Source organism: Dromaius novaehollandiae, chromosome 2, assembly GCF_036370855.1.
Source record: "Dromaius novaehollandiae isolate bDroNov1 chromosome 2, bDroNov1.hap1, whole genome shotgun sequence".
Classification (NCBI taxonomy): domain Eukaryota; kingdom Metazoa; phylum Chordata; class Aves; order Casuariiformes; family Dromaiidae; genus Dromaius; species Dromaius novaehollandiae.
In genome coordinates this window covers 98,443,631-98,463,071 of record NC_088099.1, presented here as the reverse complement: position 1 = coordinate 98,463,071, position 19,441 = coordinate 98,443,631, and the positions used below count along the sequence as shown (strand labels likewise).

Here is a 19,441-nt window from a genome sequence, read left to right as displayed (position 1 = left end):
ACTAACTCAAGTTAGTCCTCAGTGGAAACACTAGTCTGAACTCGCCTAGTTTGTGTTTGAATTTGTGCTTTCAGAAGTTGATCCTCTGTATGAGGAGGCAGGGAGAGACAGATAGATACATCTCCCTTGCATCTCCTGGCTATGTGCCCCTACCTTTGTTCTTGCACCAGCTCTGGTGCTTGTAAGGCACCTCTGCGAGCTGTTTCAACTCATTGGTCCACCAGAAGAGGGTAATTTTCAGCTGGGCTGGTGAGCTGAACCTGCTTGTAGAGGGCTCCATAGAGTGCTAGAGCTGACGCAAGTAGAGAGGTGAGAGAGGAGCGAGGTCTCTCTTCTTTTGGTGGTGGTTAACCATTAGCTTGGCTCAGCTGCATGTGGAAACACAGCCCGAGTGTTGCATTATAAAATTATTGCACAAACAGTATGATTGCCAGCAAACAATAATGGTTCCATCCGTCTTGTAAAGAGACTTTTTCAAGAGCATTGTTGATGCCAGTACAAACTAGTGTGGTTCCAGTCAATGCGTCATTTGTCTGGTAGACTACGAAACACTCTTGCAAAACTGACCTGCGTTTCAAGACTTTGTCTTAATGATATTGACCCCAATGGAAATCCAAGCTGCTAAGTGACTCATTCCTCCTCTCCTTCGCCCTCAAGTAGGTATTTGTACCCCCAATCCACATTATTGAACAACCGTTAAGAAAAAAACCCACGCTTCAGGATTCCTTGCTTCAAACAAAACCTGTGAAGTCCCCATTCCAGCCTGCTGAAGCAGCCTTTGCTTCTCAAGCAAATCTCTTTAGGAAGAGATGAGAGCTGGTGAGAAAATCACCTCAATGCTCCTGTGTCTTACTGAGGTTGGAGGAGGGCAGCGTGACATTCTTGCACAAAGCATTTTCTATTTCAGTGTATCTTAAGTAGCTTGGAATAAGAAAAGAAAGCCTTTTCTTGGGTTTACTGGAGCTACAAAGCTGTCATATAATTGTGGACCATCCTGGACAAATAATGGGGTGGCAGGGGGTTGGGGGATGAGGGGAGAAGAAAAGGATTTAGTGTGAAAATGAAGCTTACAACCAAAGATGTACTTAACTTGATAAATAGGCTTGAAACATGAGCTGAGATGCTAATCCCTTCAGGACAAAGCTGAATCCTGCTTTTGGGGGAGCAGGGGTGACTTTATACCTGCTTTGAAAACTTGGAGAAACTCTAAAATCAGGGAAAGGAAGGTTTCCACTGTCTAGGAAGTAGCTTGATTATCACAAGTGGTATTCTTTCCCATAGAGTACTTCGATATATACTTTTTGTGTGAAGCATTGATACCATCATTAAAGAATAATTAGAAAAAAACCCCAAACCAGGACAAGAGGTGTTATAAGCAAGGAAGAAAAGAAACCTCCTTCACTAAGGCAGAAGAAGAGATGTAAGGCTGCTGAGTTGCAGAAAGGCTGCTGGAAAAGGTAGGAGATGTAAGAGGGAAATTATTCCACCCCGGTTAGGGGAAAGCAGCAAGAAGACCTGTGCTTGAAGACATAGGCAGTGGGGAGGAAGCAACTCAAAATCCAGAAAATATCATGGAGCATTTACTTTTAAATGGCAGGAGAGGTTGCAGCAGTTTAAGACTCTTAGATCAGCCGGGAGACAGGAGAGTTACCTGGCAATGGGATCATGGTCTTGAAAGGATGTTTGAGGTAAAGAAAGCCTACAGGGAAGCTAATGACATCAAAAAGCAAATAGGACTGAATGGTCCCATAGTGTGGTAAAATCAGGTCCTTAGCTGTTGGGATTCATTTCTGCTTTTACCACAGAGAGGGCAGTGTGGAGAGGGAATGAGGAGCCAGGATGCCTGTGAGGCACCACCAAGGAGAGATCCTGAGGCATCGGTGAAGCTGCTGGGAGGTACAGACAGCACAGATTGTTTTGCAGGGGAAAGGAGGGGATGTGTATAAAGAAATGGACTGGACAAGCTGCATGTCTAGTTTATGTGAAGTTTTAGTCTTCTTTGACCCTAAGGTCTCTGCTGGAAGCATGAAACAAGATCAGACTCAGTGGTCTGCACGAGGCAGTAAAAGCTCAGAAAATATTCCAGTATCCTGATCTTGCTCTTGCTGTGCCAGTGTCAAGGTCTGTCCAGACATAGAGATCTTCAGGAACATCTTGAGAATGAGAATTATTTAGTAAAACAAGTTTGTTTTTTTTCCCCTCGAGCATACATTGCAACTTTTGCTGGTTTTGACCATGAAATGAGAGAGAAGTGCCTGAAGGGATAGAGATCCGGGGCTGTCAGGCTGCTAGGCTTGCACTGGCCAGACAGGGTTTCAGGGTGACTGTGTGGGTTTGAGAACATCCCTGACCAGGCAATCCCCAGTCCTCCCATTCCCCTTGTGCAGCACCCGCAGGGCTGCTGAGTGCTGGGACTAGTTGTGGCCCAGGCTTCACATGGATCACTGGGGTTCCTAAGTGTTAAAATCTGTATGTAAACATTAAGACAACCTGAAGAGACAGCGCAAAATATCATCATTCCCATCTTACTGAAACTGGGTGGTTAGGTGATTTTCTCAAAGCAAGGTGGTGGGTGTATAGCAGAATCAGAAGTCCCAGATGACCTCGCTCTTGGTCTGACTTGCACTCTTCGTTTCTCCCCCACATTTGCATTTTGATGTACAACCTACATGTGTTGAAAGGCCATGTGATGAATTCAACAACAAGCATTGTCTGAGGTGTTGCCCTGTACCAGTAAACCATGTACAGCTGTCCCATGAATTTCCAGTGCTCTTTACCTTAACTAGAAACAAAAAAGCCATGAATTTATATTCTTTACCATCTGTGATAGAAGAAGGAGTAGTTTAAGAAATGACCTTAGTTTCTATGGGAAGTTTTTCTTTTTTTTCCTAAAAACTTCTAGTTACTTCAGAAACTTTGGTTCAAGTTACCACTTAGCCCTCAGTGGCCTTTCCGTATCACAGAGCTCTTGCTTCATTCCAGGTTTTTAACAACTGAAATATATCATGGGATTTTGTCGTAATGCAGGAAATTGCCTTCACATTAACAATCTGCCACTTCTGCAATCAAGAAATCCACTGATGTGACATGTCAGCGCTCAATGGGAGGAGGCTTGACTACCTTAGCAAACCGATGCATTCCTCGATGGAAAACCTGGGTTTTAGGTATGTCCACATACCGATACAATTGCCATCATTTATTTTTAGGGTAGAGGCTAGGTGTCTGTTCGGGACAGCTCTAGGCAGAAGATATGCAGTGGAATCCCTTCAGGTCTACTCTCCGCTAAGAAAGCACATTTAAAGCTTTCTGAGGTCACAAGGTTGCATGTGTTTTTTTTTGTCTATCTCTTTAATAACATATTAATAGCAGTATGTGTATTGCAGATAATACTATAGCTTTTCTAGCTAATCCCATTTGTCTCTCACATAGGCCGTTTATTCTCTTCTGCTAGCCAGGCTTCTTTGATTACGTAATGACAGCTGGGTAGATATATGGACTGTGGCAATGGGCTGGCAGCCACTTCATTGTCAGCTCCCCTTTGTTCTCCTAGAAAAGAAAAGGCACAATAGAGAAGGTTTCATCCACATGTCAGACACATGAGGGACAAAAGGATGATGGGAACTGACTGAACTGCACAATCCAAGTCATGCCGAGAAGTGCTGTCTTTCGGCATTTATTTAACAACGGTACAGTGGCCAGTGATTGCACCAGTCATAATTAGCCAACAAGCAATTACGTTAGGGTAAAGTCTCTTCACTCCTTCAGACCGTGAAAGAAAGGAGCAAGAAAACCAGGAAAGCCCATTTCATGTTGCGGTTTTTAATGGGAAGGTTAACTCTTTGCGCCTGCGCAGTCTCTCAGGTTAGCAGTCGAAGTCCAGCACTTAAGTAAGAGGGGGCTGGTAGGAGGGCTGGGACCCTCGGCCAGGGCAGCCAGGGCTGCCAGAAGCGAGAAGCAGCTTTCAGGCACATGCAAGTCCTGAGTCAGATTTGGAGCAGATAGGAGGCAAACATCAAAGCTGAATCCAAGTTGTGAACAATTTCTCTGAGGTTAACTGGAAACGTTCATCAGCTAAAATGTCCGAAAGGAAAAGTTGTTGGTTCCTGTGGAGTAGAGGGGATGGTGGTAGGGAGAGAGGTGACAAGGTGGCTGTTTCCTATAAGAAAAAGAGAGAGAAGTAGTAACTTATTGCCCGTGGCATGTGGAGAGGTTAGTGGGAGGAGAAAAATTGTAACAGTGTACAACTTGGTATTTCTATTGAGTCTGCATTTTTTTAATGTTTGGTAGACTTATGAGCCCAGTTCCCAGGCTTCTCATGTGAAGGTGTTATGCTTTGTCTAGGGGTAATTCTGTCTGAAGCAAAAAACTAAGGTCAACGAGGGATGCAGGAGAAAGAAAAGAGGGGATGGCAAGTGTATCCAGGCTGGATTTTTCAATATTCTCATTTTTACTGTGCTATCTCTGCGTAACTATAAAACCTCAGGAATGATGGGTATTAAACCTTTGAAGAATGTGACCGAAAAAGTTTCTGATGAAAATCATTATGCTAAAAGTACATGTTTGTCAACTGGAACTTTTTGTGTGGAAGAGGCAATAGACAGAATTTTTCCCTCTTTTTTTTTTTTTTTTTTTTTTTTTAAGGAGTGTGGCTATAATTATCAAACTGGTGTTACAAGTGTGGTTTTGCAAGTGGGTTTTGACTTGTGTAATAAGTCCCAGTGTGACATTTCACAATTAGGAATATTTATTATTTTGTCTGAAGCAAATAGAATTCAAAATATCCTATCAAGATTTTGAATTTTGTCCTAATTTAGACAGGAAAATGTTTTGACAATGGGCAAAATCTGTTTCCTGATGGATTTTACCGGGGGAAATGCTATCGTGTTTTTGATTAGTTACTTACTACTGCTTAAAAATGTTGTTCAAAGTTTCTCAGAGCTTTCATCTATGTAATCGTATATCTCTTACAACTGTAATATAAGGGTATTTAGTACCTGTATTGAATGAGGGAAACAATTGTATGTAGTTATTTTTCAGATCTGTCCAATGGATTGCCAGTGGTTACAGAACAAGTTGGTTTATCTGTGTATTTCTGTTCCAGTATTTTGGGAGATCACTCAGTTTGTCTCAGAAAGATAAAAGATTTGGCTCACTGGAGTTCACAGTTTCCATGTTTCACATGAAATACCAAGTGCTGCATAAACAGAGAGACTCCTTAGCCTGCAGGGTCACAGGCAAAACACAAGCTTATTTAGGAGGTGGCGGAAAGCTTCGGTCTCTTAATTTTCAGAGCCAGAAATTTTGCTCTTAATTGTATATATCCAGCTACCAAAAGCTAAGGAATTTCATCTGATAAAGTCATTTTTATTTTGGGTGTGGACGGTAAATGCTGCAATAGGGAGGTTTAATACTCACTATTCTGCCTGCTCTCCCCTTTTCCTTGCTCACTGGCGGCCATAAGGACCTGTGCAAATGGTTACCGAAGGTATCGTGCCAGGAATATTGCTTTCTCATATACCAAGGCACTGAGCTACATCCCAGGTGGCACCCTCGTGTTGTGGGCTCCCTGTCTGACTTTTAAAAAGATGATCGTTTTGCTAATCATGGATGCCTGGCTTTAAAAGTTTATCCCTTCTGCTTAGCTTCGAGAGGCTGGGGATACAGTTGCTCTGTCTAAAATTATTTAATTCTTTGGAAATAAAATGTTCTAAGAAGTGTGCTGTTAGATATAACACAGTTAATGAAGAGGGTATAGATGTAGTTAATAATTATACTATTACTATACTTTCTATTGCAGTAAGTTAATATAAAGCAAAAAAGGATTATGCCAAAAGTGCATTATTGAAGATATTACCTTATCATGGAAATGCATTTCTTATAAAATTATATGTCTGAAGCTATTTGTACTGGTGTAATGCTAATGGCCTTACTCTGCTCCAGCATGAATTTCCTTCCAATCTGTACCAAATCCCCATGAGATGAGATGAATGTGAGATGCCAAACAGGCATCCTGAAATTTGAATTTGCCTTTGTGGATTCCAAAGTGTTTGCTGCTTTGTAAAGAAAAGAAGACATTTTAAAAAGCAGTTGCAAATGGATGAAAAATAACACGCAGTCTAATAAAAACCTAAAAAGATCATATAAAAAGTAGAAACGTTGGAAGAATAATGGAAAATTTTCATCCTGTTGAAAAAATTGTGTGTGTACATAAAAGCAGAGAAGGATGGCCCAGCAGATAAGGAGTGGCATGTGACATGCAGGGTTCGATCCTTATTCTAACCTCTAGCCACCTCTGAGACTGTGTCCAAGTCCCTTGGACTGTGAAAGGTACCTAAATGCTGGTTGTTGTTTGTGCGTAGGTGTGGTCTCCTCGCAGCTGGTGTGATCTGCTTGTGTAGAGGAGAGCTGCAAGAGGGTTAGTCCACACCTCAAGGGCACGTAATCATAGAGGGTGGTTTGAAGACTACCAAAACGTGTTTTCAGGATACTTGGCAGATGAACAGTGAAAGGTGTCCTGTGTGCTGCCAGGCCTCTGCTTCTGCCTGCCCAAAACTGCAAAGAATCACGTGGAATCAGGGAATTTATTGCCTGGCCGATTGTTTTTTCACACTTAAATTATATGTAGTGGTTTTAGCCTGGGATTGATTGGGGCTCCTTCGTACTGCTGGAATTTTGTTCTCTTCCAGCATTCAGAGGGGTAACGGTACGGACAGGGTTTGATCTCCACTGTTTTGTGCCCAGATTCAAGGAACACGTGCAAACGTGTTACTGTTGGACCATAATGTGAATAGGACCAAAAGCCAAGCTGTGAGCTTAGGTCTAAATTAATGGATGCAATGACCTGAATAAGCCTCCTATCTCTTCCCTTTCCCTATTCTGTTCAGTACTTACCAAGGCCTTGATTCATCAAAGCACTTAAAGATGTACTTAAAAATGAACTGCACTGTCATTCAATTATTATAAGCATGTGCTTAAATCCAGATGGTTTAGGAAACATGAATTTGTTGGCTAATTTAGGCTGATTGTACCTAATTGCGCAATCTCTCACTTGGTGAAAACTGGATATCTAGGTCGTACCACTGATTTTGTTTTGTTCGCTTATATTTTCCCTGGAAAAAAATAAAAACAAAAGAGAGAAATATCATAGTTTTCCTGTCTCCAACTTAGAAAACCTCCTTAAAGTGTGTGTGCATACTTGCATGTATATGTTTTAAAAAAATAGTTGTTAAAACTTCCTGTAATTCTACTTAGAAAAATTTACTTTTGGAGATCTAAAATAAGACAACTCCCCAGTTTTCTGTCTTTATGATGTAAGTTTGTGATTATTGTTAAGAATCTGGAAGACGCATTTTTAAGGGGATTGTGGCCACATCTGAGATGACATGCTCACTTTCCTGCTGTACTTTAAATCACTGTTTTAGAAGATGGTTTGGGGGAAAAAATTTTGACTACATGGAGAAAGGATTCTTTCTAGAAATGGGAATTCCTGGTGTCTAGAATTTCCTAGAGGAAATTCTTATTAAGCAAAATGTTCTATAGATAAAGAGCATTCAAGGGAAACTACAATGAAAATATATCATTCAGATTTGAGCATATTATCTAATTGCAATCTAATCTGAAGATATTAAAGTAATACATTATATGGTCTGAGAATTAATTATGAAGTATGTACTGAAACAGAAATGTACATGCCAAATACAGTAGCAGATTTAAAAAAAAAACTATTTAAGTGGATATAAATAAATGGATAATTTGGGAAAATGTTGCCATGGAATTACAGCTGGTTAATTAAAAACATAATTCTACAATTTTTAAAATAGGTCTTTTAAAAATACATAGCTGTAAATCTAAAATAATTCATTAAGAGTAAGGAGACTTGAAATATGGAGGTCTGATTTTTGTCATGTTTTTCGAGTAAATTCCTGAATACTTGCAAATTAAGGTTAAATGTCTAGAAACTTGTAGCATTCCACTGATACACTGATTCCCCAGTGAGCCTCTGATTTGATAAAGGAATGCCAGTCTCTCTTTGAATCAATAATACTCCCCTTCTCCATATCCATCCTGGTCTAGAAAAGCTTGTCTTTACTTCAGGAATTTCTTTCCATTCCTAAATCCAAAGTGAACCGGGTTGGAGACCCAAGGACAGACTTAGGATATTATGGATTTTTTCCACCTTGTTTGATTAACCTCATACATTTTATTTGAATAATGTATAAAAGCTCTAATTAGCAATGGATAATCTGCCCCCTAGATGTTTGGTATTGATTTTGCCTCCAGTAAACTAATCTAATTGCCTTCCTTATCAGAGAGAGGGTGGGTATTGAAATAATCAACTTGTCCGTGGGCATATGAGAGCCATTGCAATAACAATGGGGAACTGGATGATTCTGTGGGGCACCGGAAAAAAGCAGGGCCATGGAGGTGGGTGAAGAGAGGATTTACCCTGCATGCTGAGCTGGTGGGGAGGTAAGTCCTGGTGCAGCAACGTCCTGGTGCAGCAGCAATGCTATCAATGATAGCATGGAGGTTTTCCCATTCCTCTATGAAAAGACGTACAAAAAACAGAAGGGAGATGAGAAGGGAGTCATGTTAATTATTATGCCAGAGGAGATGAGGGGACTTAGCCACCAACAATTCACTTATTCAGATGCCTTTCAGGTCTGGGTCTGGGTCTCAGGGTGCCTTAGTGCCACCCCCAAAATGATAGTATTCACAAAGCTCTAATACGAAATCTGTTATTGCTTCCTTTGATAAGATTGTGTTTACAGAGATTTTTCTGTTGTCTCTAAAAACTGATGCTCAGACATGGTTATTAAAAGCAAACTCACAACCTAAAAACAAAGTATTTTGTTTAATAAAATGTGGAGGCCCATTATTTTTTGTTACATATTTGTAAAAATGTCTCAAAAGAGCAGTTCAAGCTGACTTATTTTGCATTCTAGTAGATCAAAAATGCTGTTTTCTGAAATGCAGTTTGAAAAAAGAAGTGATTAGTCAATAATGCGGACTTTTCCTTATATATACAATGGAGTGTCAGTATGAGTTATACTGTGATGCATTGTGTTTTCATTGATAGCTTCATGTGGAATTGCAGTCTCTGGTTCTATTTAAGATGCAGTAGGATAGGGTTATCTATTTATTATCCCTGTAAAAACAACATTAATAAATTATCCTAACTAGCTCAACCAATTTTTCCCTCAAATAGTTCCTTTGTTGATTTGTTAGGGCAGTAAGCTATCACATTCTTCTTAGTACCTATTCTTTTTCTTGCAGCATCCTGTACTGAATATGTATTTTGGAAACAATCCAGCCTGATTCTGCAAATACTGTTTATCCATGTGGCTCATTTTACAGAGCACTCACATGAGATAGAGGTGTGTGGGGGGGTTCCTTTGCCTTTTTTGTCTGAAAAGTCAATAAATGATTGGCAGATCCTGGTTCACTTTGTCCATTTGTCACATGTCCTTGGAATGCCGTGAGATATGGTTGTTGCAGTCGCATACAAACAATATCACACATACTTTAACACTTACCTCTGCCACATGTTTTCTGTGGCTTTTTGGCATTACTGTTGACAGAGTATGTCAGCATGCATGGCGTTAGCACGCATATTGCTGCATGGTGACAATCCTCCCCGGGCTGACAACTGCTCTTCATCCAGAGGGACTCTGCAGTCTTATGTGATTTCCATAGGGCAGTTCCTGGAGCCTCAGTTTTCACTGTGACGAGAAATCACTTTTCTGCCTGGCTTGCCTGGCAGGTTTGGGAAGGTGCCTTTGCCTTCTTTAGGTTTCTTTTGGTGGGCAGTGAACCAGCACTGCAATATCTGCCAAGAAGTGGTGGTGGTATTAATGTGTTTACAGTGTCAGCCATTCACTACATCGCTAGATCCAGGAGCCAGTAAACTGTAACCTGAGAAAACAAGAAGTGGGGCACTAGTGGGAAAGGCTAGTAAGGCCAGGTTATGTGGACTATATTGACCGACTGTTTGGAGCAAGTCAGAAGCAGACCCTTAGGAAAAACTTGAGCACGGAGGATCTTTGGGAGGTCTTACAAAGCACAGTGCACTACCGAAGAGGTGGTCTGTCCACAGTCCGTCTGATAGCTGGTGGAGGATGGAGTGCCAGGAGGCATGACTAAGGCGGGAGAAGAAGGAGAAATCGAGCTAGAGCGCTTTGAATTTAGCAAATGGACATTTACATTTAGTCCAAGCATGAGTGGGGAGTGAGCGGTGAGGTTCAGTGAAGGGAATTTTAAGAGGCTCAAACAGAGATGAAAGTGAAACAGTTCTGACAGCTGTGTGTAGTGGGGTCTGAAATAGGATGATACATGTGGGAGAGCCTCAGAGATGATTCAGGAGCAAGGTGGAATAAATGACAGCCCAAATGAGAGACGTGTTTGTGAGGATGGAAGCAGAAGGATGACTTTTGGATGATGATGAGACTGAAGGAGGATCAGGATCTGGGCTACAGTCTGACTTTGTGGAGGACGAGAAAGGAGTGAGTCAAAAATGACTCTGGAGGAAGCTGGAGCAGGGGGAAGGGCTGCATGAAGCATGAAAAGCGAAAGCTGACAACAAAGTATCTGTGATACAGATGAGAATGAAAGATTAGATTAGTGGCAGAAGACTGGATGTAGGAATAGTCAGCCTCAAAGATAGTATCCAAACTTGTGAGGGTAGGTGAGGTTGCCCGGAAACAGAGGGTGAAGGGAGAACAGCAAATGACCTGGGAAGACAGTTGTGATGGGAGGGGGCAGATTTTTAAGTGCCTGGCATCAAGGCATTTAGCAGCTAGAAAGAGGAGGAGAACAACTCAATTGGTATCTCCTGTTCTGAGCATAAGGAGGATTGCTAATGAGTAAAATATTTCGAAATGGAAGAAAATGTTGAAAGCAACAAAATCAGTCATATTCTGTGTGAAGCCAGGGAGGCCTGCCAGAGAAACAGAGGAGCCAATGTAATGAGTTGTCTCTTTGGTTATTCTTCTCTCTCCTTGGCATTATGCTTGGTGTTTATGAAGGCTCCTTCCAGACTGCTTATTAATTCCAGCAAAGAGAGCAGGAGTCTAGGCCTTTTGCTTCGATTTAAAACCTGTGCAAGTTAGAAAATTGCGCAAATCCTGGAAGCGCTGCAGAGGCTGAAACAGGCTAATTGTAGGCTGAGGCACTACAGAGTAGTTTAAGGCCTCTGATGGGAATTTTTCCTCTTTCCACAGTATATTAATAGCATAAACCTCCTTGGCTCTTTCGGGATCTCTAGAAATAGACGGGTAGTCAGTGTATATACTGACAGCATATACACTGATTGAGTAGTGGTTTAGTGTTTTATGCGTGTTTATTATTCAGCTTCCACACCGCAAGGCTGTGCCAGAAGAACAAAAAGAGCTGCAGCTGGAAGGAGAGCAGGGAAGAGAGGGAGAATCAGGGCCAGCAAGGACAGAATTAAATGAGTGAGTGCAAGGTACAGAGGGAACTGGTATGGTCGGAAATAAAGCAAAGGGGCAGGAGAACCTTCAGTGCGAGAAATGTTAGAAGCCCAGCCACTGGGAGCTGAGGGAATATAAGTGAAAAGTATGAGCTATGAGAGGGAAATACGTAATAGCACTGCAGAGGAAATTGAATTTATTGTTACTTGGTGTGGGTGGCTATATTTCCCGTCCTCTTGTCTTCACTTCGATACAGTTCTTCTGAGTGATGAGGTGACCTCAACCAATGAGGATAAATTCAAGGTCCTTGGTATTGTTACGGCCTATCCTGGAGGTGCATTTCTTGTCTTGCTTTTGAGAATTAGGATAGTTACTTTTAAATAATGGGGGTGGGACTTCACTATAAAATGCTGCTTTAAATAAATGACAACTTTGTGCAGTGTATAGCTGTAAAATAACAGCCCGAGCAAAGAAAAGGGTGCACGTGAGGAGGAGATGGTGAGGAGAGGGTGGGATTCTGCAAAGAAGTGTTTGTGTTTCCATTTCTAAACTAATGAATACTTCACTAGTAACCATATTGCTGCTCTGTGTGGTCTGGTCTGCCCTTTATTTTCTCTTTGTAAGCCATGCTGCATGGAGTGCAAATGGAGCAGTGAAGTCCGTTCTGAATGGTGTAAGAAATGCATCTCAGTGTGTCCCATATATTTTCAAATGCATGCACCTATACCTTTTCCGGGGTGTAAGCTCTCCAGGGCAGGAACTGGGGCTTTTTCCATACTTGGGCCACAGAAATCCCCATTTTGAACAATCTGTTGGTGTGGCCCAAATGCAAAGAACAGGGAACTGTTTTGCCGAGAAAAAGCAGATCCCCTGGCATTTGCCCGTGAGCATCTGAATGTCTCACGAGAATGGGGCTGCAGTGGTTCTAGGCAGGTTAGTAAACACTTCCTTTCTCCTACCCCAGAGTAAACCCTTACTCTGCCAGTGCTGATCCCATCACTGTAGACAATGGCAGTCTGGGTCCTGCAATTCTTCATTTTGATGCCTTCTTTCTGCTCTTTGGCTTCCTTAACTTTCACATTCCCTTCACACAAAATACCATTGCAAAGATTTGTCTTCCAGCTCTGCTGCTCTTCTCACGTCAGCTGCCTCCTCAAATTTCTCCAGGTCTGTGTCCTCCACCACATCAGATTCAAGTCTTCTTGCCGTTTGTTCCTTATTACACTGCTCTTTCCTAATTCAGCCTACTGATCTGCCTTTATTTCTTCACCTGCGTTTCCTAAGAAATGAGGCTTGGGCAATCATGGTGTCATGACACACCTGTTTAAATGTAGAACTCCTTTGCTGATTTCAACCAAATTGGACAGAAGAGTAGGCGTCTCCAAGATCCAAAGCTTCTACAGGTGTTGTGTAAATAGGCAGTCAAGTGAAGGACAGGGCGTGTGTTACCGATGCTATGGAAGGAAAAGCGAATCAGACACCAGTCAGTCTCTCACATGACAGCTCTTACAACCCAGGCTTCGCTGGTTCGGGTACTTAGTTATTTGCTTTTCTTTTTCCTTTTAAAGCCCCGATAATCCCTTACCATCTGTATCCTGCTTTCCCAAATTCCCAGGCAAAGCACCTGCCTGTGTCTTTCCATTGCATTCCTCAGCGGTAGATGGCTTTCTCGAGCGGATTTGCTCTGTGTTCCTGTTCCTCCTGCTTGTTCACTGTTACTGGGGCACTGGTCACAACAAAACAGGCTGATTAGAAAGAATTTGTGGCATGTGAGGGGAGGAAACTACATATGTTTTGCTATCACCTGTCAGTTCCTCCACCCCTTCTTTCAGGTTTAGTGCTTCCCTGGCTTGCTCCTTTTTTTTTTTTTTTTTTTTTTTTTTTTTTTTTTTTTTTTCTGCTTTGTGTACCAGTACAAAGAAATATGTAAGTAGCAGTGTATGTTTTTAACAGGTTAAGTCCCTTAGTGTGGATCCAGTTATAGTGAAATACTTTCTTCTATAACAGTTGTCTGAGGCAAGGCTATGATAGAAGGGCTTTGACAGTACAGCTGTACACTATCGCAAGCTTCACTTACCATGGGTTACTCCATCCCCAGTATTTCCAGCATTATCTGTCTACCTACCTATCTACACATGTGTACACACAGTGCTTTTTGAAAGTTTGCCTGCATCTGCTGTATTGCCATCTTGGTAAAGACTCCCAGCCCCCAAAGAAGCAGTTCTGCTATGGCAAATGCCGCCCTTTGGGCCAAGGACACTGCATCAGTTTGGATCTGGGAAAAGTATTCGGGGTGTTGTTGGAGGAAGACTGTTCCCTTGCCTTGTGTAAGTGCGGCTAACTTCCCTGCACTCCAGACAAGGGGATCAGCTTTTGGGCAAGGCTAACCCCCACTCTTTCTAGGTCCCCCCGCAAAAACCAATCCCAAAGGAAAGCTTTAATGTATTGACCTGTCTCTGGTGCTTTATTGCCTTATGCTCGTTTATTCTTTTCAGCAGTAGACGCAGAAAAGGAAAAACACTTAAATGGCTACTGTGAAAATCAGTGTATTAAACCCCTCAATTGAAAGGAACATATGGAGAAAAGAGATGAAACAGATCCCCCTCCAAAAGGCCATTATTTGGCTACACCTCAGAAGGAAATAGCATGCCAGCTGCTGCTACAGCCCTGGAGGGAAAACCATTTTGCAGCAAGGTGAAGGCGGGGGAGACTAATGGAATCCCTTAATAAGCATAAACTTGTCCATAGCAAGGAGAGGAAAAATGGAGTGCTGGATTGAAACAGAAGTCACCGTGGCATGAGAGGACTATGCTCTTTGCTCGAGCCCCTGGTCTGAGGCAGCAGGAGCTGCAAACGCTGCGTGGTGGGTGCGTGGGGTTCGGCACAGGCAGCAGTCTTGAACGTTTGCTTACTTGTGCTTTTGTTCTCACCTTCCACCACATTACCCAGCACCTCGCAGACTGTCCCTTCTGAAAGCTCACAGCACCTCCATCAGCCAGGCAATGGCCTTGCCCTAGCTTTAGAAATCACTCCCGTGAATCGCCTGGGGAGATGCAGGCCATGTCTCCGCTGTGCAGCGGCCACCGCAAAGTGACATCCAGCTTAGCCTCTGATAGTTCGAAAATCCTCCCTGCGCAGAGCAGTGCCAAGTGCAGCCAGGAGCACAGGTCCGGGGAGCAGCAAAGCACTCAGCAGGGCTGCTCGGCTCGGTGGGTCACTTGTGACGTGGTTGCACTGGTTCCAGCTCTGGGTGCTCGCTCGGGGGTTTCTGCTTTGTTGCCCCAAGGAGATGGGAGGAGATGCCCTCAAGACCCAGTTGCAACCCAGACAGCCTCGGCTTTGCCCACCAGGCAGCAGCTGCTTGGCAAAAGACTACCTGTTTTTTAAGGTTTGTACAGCTCCCAGTGCAATGGGCTCCTGGCCAGTGTCACAGGGGTGTGAGAAATTAGGATATAAAGGCTTCTTCTCCTTTTTTGAGCAAGGCTGTTGTTTTATAGGATCTTTGAGAGAAAGAAATTAAGTGGACAAAAACTCCTTCTCAGAGCAAGAGAGGGGAATTCTTCTGGTGATGAAAGAGGCTTTGGTGCGTTCCCGTCCTCACTGGAATAAGATTATGTTATAATACTATTGCAGCAAGACACTGGTTTGGCTGAAAATGTCCATTGCAGTGTAATTTTGCAAAGTCTTGGCTTGAGAAATAGTACGTGTTTGCTTCAGCAAATCCAGGAAGAATAAACCCAGGAAGTTCCTTTAAAATAATATGTAGAATATATGGCATCAGTGTCTAATGTAAAAGTGTGTATGGCAGAAGCAAAGAAGAGCCCTCATATCATGCTGAAAAGTGAAATTTAATATGGAAAAGTGTTTCCTCAAGTGTAATTTAAAAGAATATATGTTTTTTCCTTCTGAAGTGTCTTAGGTTTATATTTACAAGAGAGAGAACAGTATACTATTCCCTAGAAGGATAATTAACAATGTGCAAATAAAATAATTAAAAAAAATAATTTCATGAACATTTCTATTTTAAAAAAGTAAATACAAAGCAACCCCCAAAGCAAACAGTCAAATATTGTGTTGTATGTATGTGTACGTTTGTATGTCTGTGAAAGTGTTGTTCCTTTACAGCTGCTATTAACTCTGTCAAATGTTGAACTGCAGCATTTCAATCCTGTTATATTCCTTTTCTCCTCCATCCTTCAGTGAGGCTACTGGGGTCTCTGAGGAATGGAAATTCTATTGGTTAAAAAAAAAATCTTGACCAAAACCTCTAGTGGGAAAATACCACTAATACAGAGTATACTGAGCAGTAGATAAAGTCACTCAGAATTTGCCTATTAAAGCCAGGCAGTTTCAAGTCAACACTAAGCTCTGCTAGCTTACAAAAAAAGAAACAGAACGAGGCAGAGCTGAGGGTGACAGAGGCTGCAGAAGTTCTTCCACTGCCGAAATTAGTGGGTGGAGAGTAAATTTTTTTTTTTTAATCAATGGGGAAGAGACTTGCTTTGCGAAGATTTGTCAGGTAACAGTCTAGAAGGGACTCTGATAAGTTTTCAGCTTATTCTCCTTGCTCAATGCCTTGCTTTGAGGCAAGTGTAGTGAATGGGTGTAATTATTTTGTGTCATTCAGCTATGAATTGTTTTATCAGACCAATGAATATATGATTTTCCTTTAACAGAAGAGATTTTTTTTTACACAAATTGTGTGTGTCTTTATTGGCCATGCTGTAATATAAAGCATTAAAGTAGATAAACCCCACCCCAACACAAACTAAGCAAATATTACTCTAAATCTGAAGCTATCTACTTTTGCCTGTTGTAAGCATATCAGCTGAACTTCAGCTCTTCTTTAATCAGTCTGAAATGTGGATTTCAGTGTACTCAAGACAAACTGTATGGCAGTAAAGCTCCTGAGATTAAAACTCTGGCCATTTCACATTCATGAAGCATTTAATGTGCTTCGATTTTTGTCACTTGGTACATAATGCACAAACTAAAGTCAGGGTGACCCCACATGCCAGGTTCCTACAGAGCCATTACAATGTATTTGTTCCATAATCCTCAAAACTAGGAGGGATTTATACAATAGACTAATGGCTTCAAAGGAGTCAGTTCAGCTTTCTGATTGGAAAAAGTCACTTTTTAACCCTTTGAGTGCTGGCTATTTTCCAGGTGCACCCACCTAAGCAGGGGATGAGTGGAGGCCCCAGCGGGGAGCACACATTGGGTTTAGCATCTGGGGGTGGGCATGGCCAAGCCTGCTCTGCTGTGAATGGCAAGGTGCTTTCCGAGTGGGAGTTAACAGCCATAACGTGGGATGAAGAGAAAATATGAGAGCTCTGCGGCACGCGTGAGGGAGGAGGTGGTGTGAGGAGGAAGTCTTGAAAGGTCAGGAGATGTCGGCAAGAAGGGAGAGGTCAACAGGACCTAGCAGAAAGTTGGGGGTGACTGATGTGAAATAAGTCAGATCTTGGCAATTCTTGTAATAGCTGTAGGGCAGGAGGCAGAATACCTACCCAAGAAGATAGGAAGGGATTTAGAGCTGTTCCCGGGGGTGGCAAAGCCTTGGTGTGGGGATGGGAACTGCCCATCTCCTCCATGCCCCATGTGCGGTGGGGATGCAGGCTCCCGGGTCAGTCGTGCCGCCCAAAGGTCTAGTCAAAACACCATTAGCTTTCAAGGGAAGAAGGTGGGAGAGTGGCCAGGCCGTGTGCAGATATGCAGGCAGGAGAGGGGACAGGGAAGCCCATGTGGCTACTGGCTGAAGAGGGTTCATCTTGGGCTGCTACTGCCTGGGGCAATGCCATGACCTCTCCTGGATGGTACTCAAGCCATTTGCACCTGTGCTCTCAGCAGCAGCCCTGGGCAACAGCTCAGGATAGCTCTGCAGGAATCAGTTAAGGCAAATATTAGTGTACATAAGTCTAAACTCCTTCTCAAGATCCTGAAAGGCCAGAAAAGGCCACTTTTTTTTAATCTGCATGGTGCACAGGCTCATGCTTATAGCTTTTCATAAAACCTTAATGCAATGGTGTTGGCATTTTTCAACAAAGAGGTGCAGCATGGCCAAGGCAATATGGAAATTTTCTCCTGTAATGTCCCCAGCCCCAGTTCATGTGTACGCTGCCTGAGTAAGATTTTCTACATTTCTCCCACTAGCTTTCCTAGGTGGATTTAATCATTATGAAAGGTGTTAGGTTGGCACCTAGGAGACTGATGTCCCTTATTAATCTGCTTAGTTTGCAGTACTGGGGTTATCAGGGGAAAATATCTAATGCAATTCTAATACCAAGTTTCTGTGTCTTCCTAAAAGGTCCTCTTTCACGGATGAGTTTCTTTCACTCAGTCCTCGGTCCTTCGAGGAGATGCTCTGTGCATGGGGCATGCCAGATGTGGCTGGACATTTTGCAATGTGGAGATCTTCCCAGTAAGTACTGTTCTGAGACCAGCATGTTTGCTTCATTGATGTTGTTGCATAAGCTTTAGCTGTTACTGAGGTCAAAAAACTCCTTTTAAACTTTTTGTTCTCCAAGTTTTATTGTGGCTGAAATATATCATGTGTTAACTAGCTGGTGGTCTAAGTGAAACGAAATGGTGTAGTAAGAGCCATGTGTATGCTAGGAATACAGGTTACAGAATTGTCAATCTGCATACGTGATTTAGTGTTGTAAAATCTTTAAAAATATCTTGCTTTAAGAAAAGGTAAAGCAAATAAGCTGGGAAATTAAAGGCTGAGACATTGTTTGACTTGTTGGTTTCCTTTTTTTCTCTTTTTTTTGATGTCTGCTTTCTGCTTTATTCTGCCAGGTTCTCCTGGCAATAATGAAAATTGAAGATGGTTACTTTTAGCCCACAGGTATGGTATGAAACAATCACATGAAAGGATTTACAGGCCAGGAGCAAATTACCCTCTTTACTGCTGATAAGTAGTGGAGTCCACCCTTTGGATGAGTTCTAGGGCCTTCTTGGGCAGCTGCAACTGCAACTACCCAAGTAGTTGGAGTAGGTGTCACTGAAATTTTAACATGCCTTGAGATCATGTTACATTCAAGACTTTTGATATGAAATAAGCTACTTGATTTTTAATCTAAATGCTAAGATTGAGGTGCTTCATCTTGCAAGCCATGCAAGCATCTCTTGCTGGTCTGGCTGCAGTGTTAACTGTGGGCGCTCCTGGTCTAGCATGGGTGGTTTGCAGAAATATGGCTGCCTATCGTAAGTGCGTTGCATCATAACTGCAAGCAAGGGCATTTTTTTGACATAGAGACATACTTTGGGCATAAACACTTCAGAATGATATTGCAGTAAGCTGCTGCTTTCCATTTGAGCCTGTTTAGTTGCAGCACAAAAGTTACTGCTAGATTTCATGTTATAGTTATAGGCTACTTACAGTCAGCTGTAACAACAGCACAGGACTATGTTTATACTATCAATCCAATGCGCTGGATGGAGAATTTTCTTACTTTACTGTAATTTTCAATAACAGACCAACAGCCAGTGACTTTGCTTGAGATACACGTCTAAGAAAATGCATCAACTTATTTAACTGTTTTTCTTGTCCCCCTTAAAGACTGAGAAGCTTCAAGGGTTTGGCAGCTCAGATCTCTGTATATACCTAATCAATCATGTCTGAGGGAAGCTTTTTAACCACGTGCACCTCCCTGCAACCAGCAGACATGTGTAATCTATAAAAAGTACTGGTTATCAAGTCTTGTTAACTAACTATTTTTAATCACTATAATGATGTTGCCTTAAAGCTTTACCCAGGACTGGCTGAGTCTGGTGCAGGCATGAAGTCAAAAATGATCTTTGTCTCAGGAAATGTATAACCGAAAAGGCTAAGTAAGGAAAGCGCTGGCAGGAAAAAACAAAAAAACCCTCAATTTCCAGGGGGAAGTTGAAGTATAGATCTTGTACAAATCCACACAGGAAATCTTCTTCCACAGGCAGGGTTATCATGTGTTACCGCACTGCTTCAGGATTATTCCTAACGTATGAAGGGAAAAGTAATTGTG

General features: G+C 42.3%; 1 long non-coding RNA gene across 1 annotated transcript; it reads left to right on the top strand.

The window, feature by feature from the left end:
- The first annotated feature begins 3,033 nt into the window (after nt 1–3,033).
- Nucleotides 3,034–18,168, top strand: LOC135327539 (uncharacterized). Its single transcript, XR_010387819.1, has 2 exons — nt 3,034–3,164; nt 17,740–18,168. It is a non-coding gene; the product is annotated as an uncharacterized LOC135327539 (long non-coding RNA).
- Nucleotides 18,169–19,441: the final 1,273 nt, after the last annotated feature.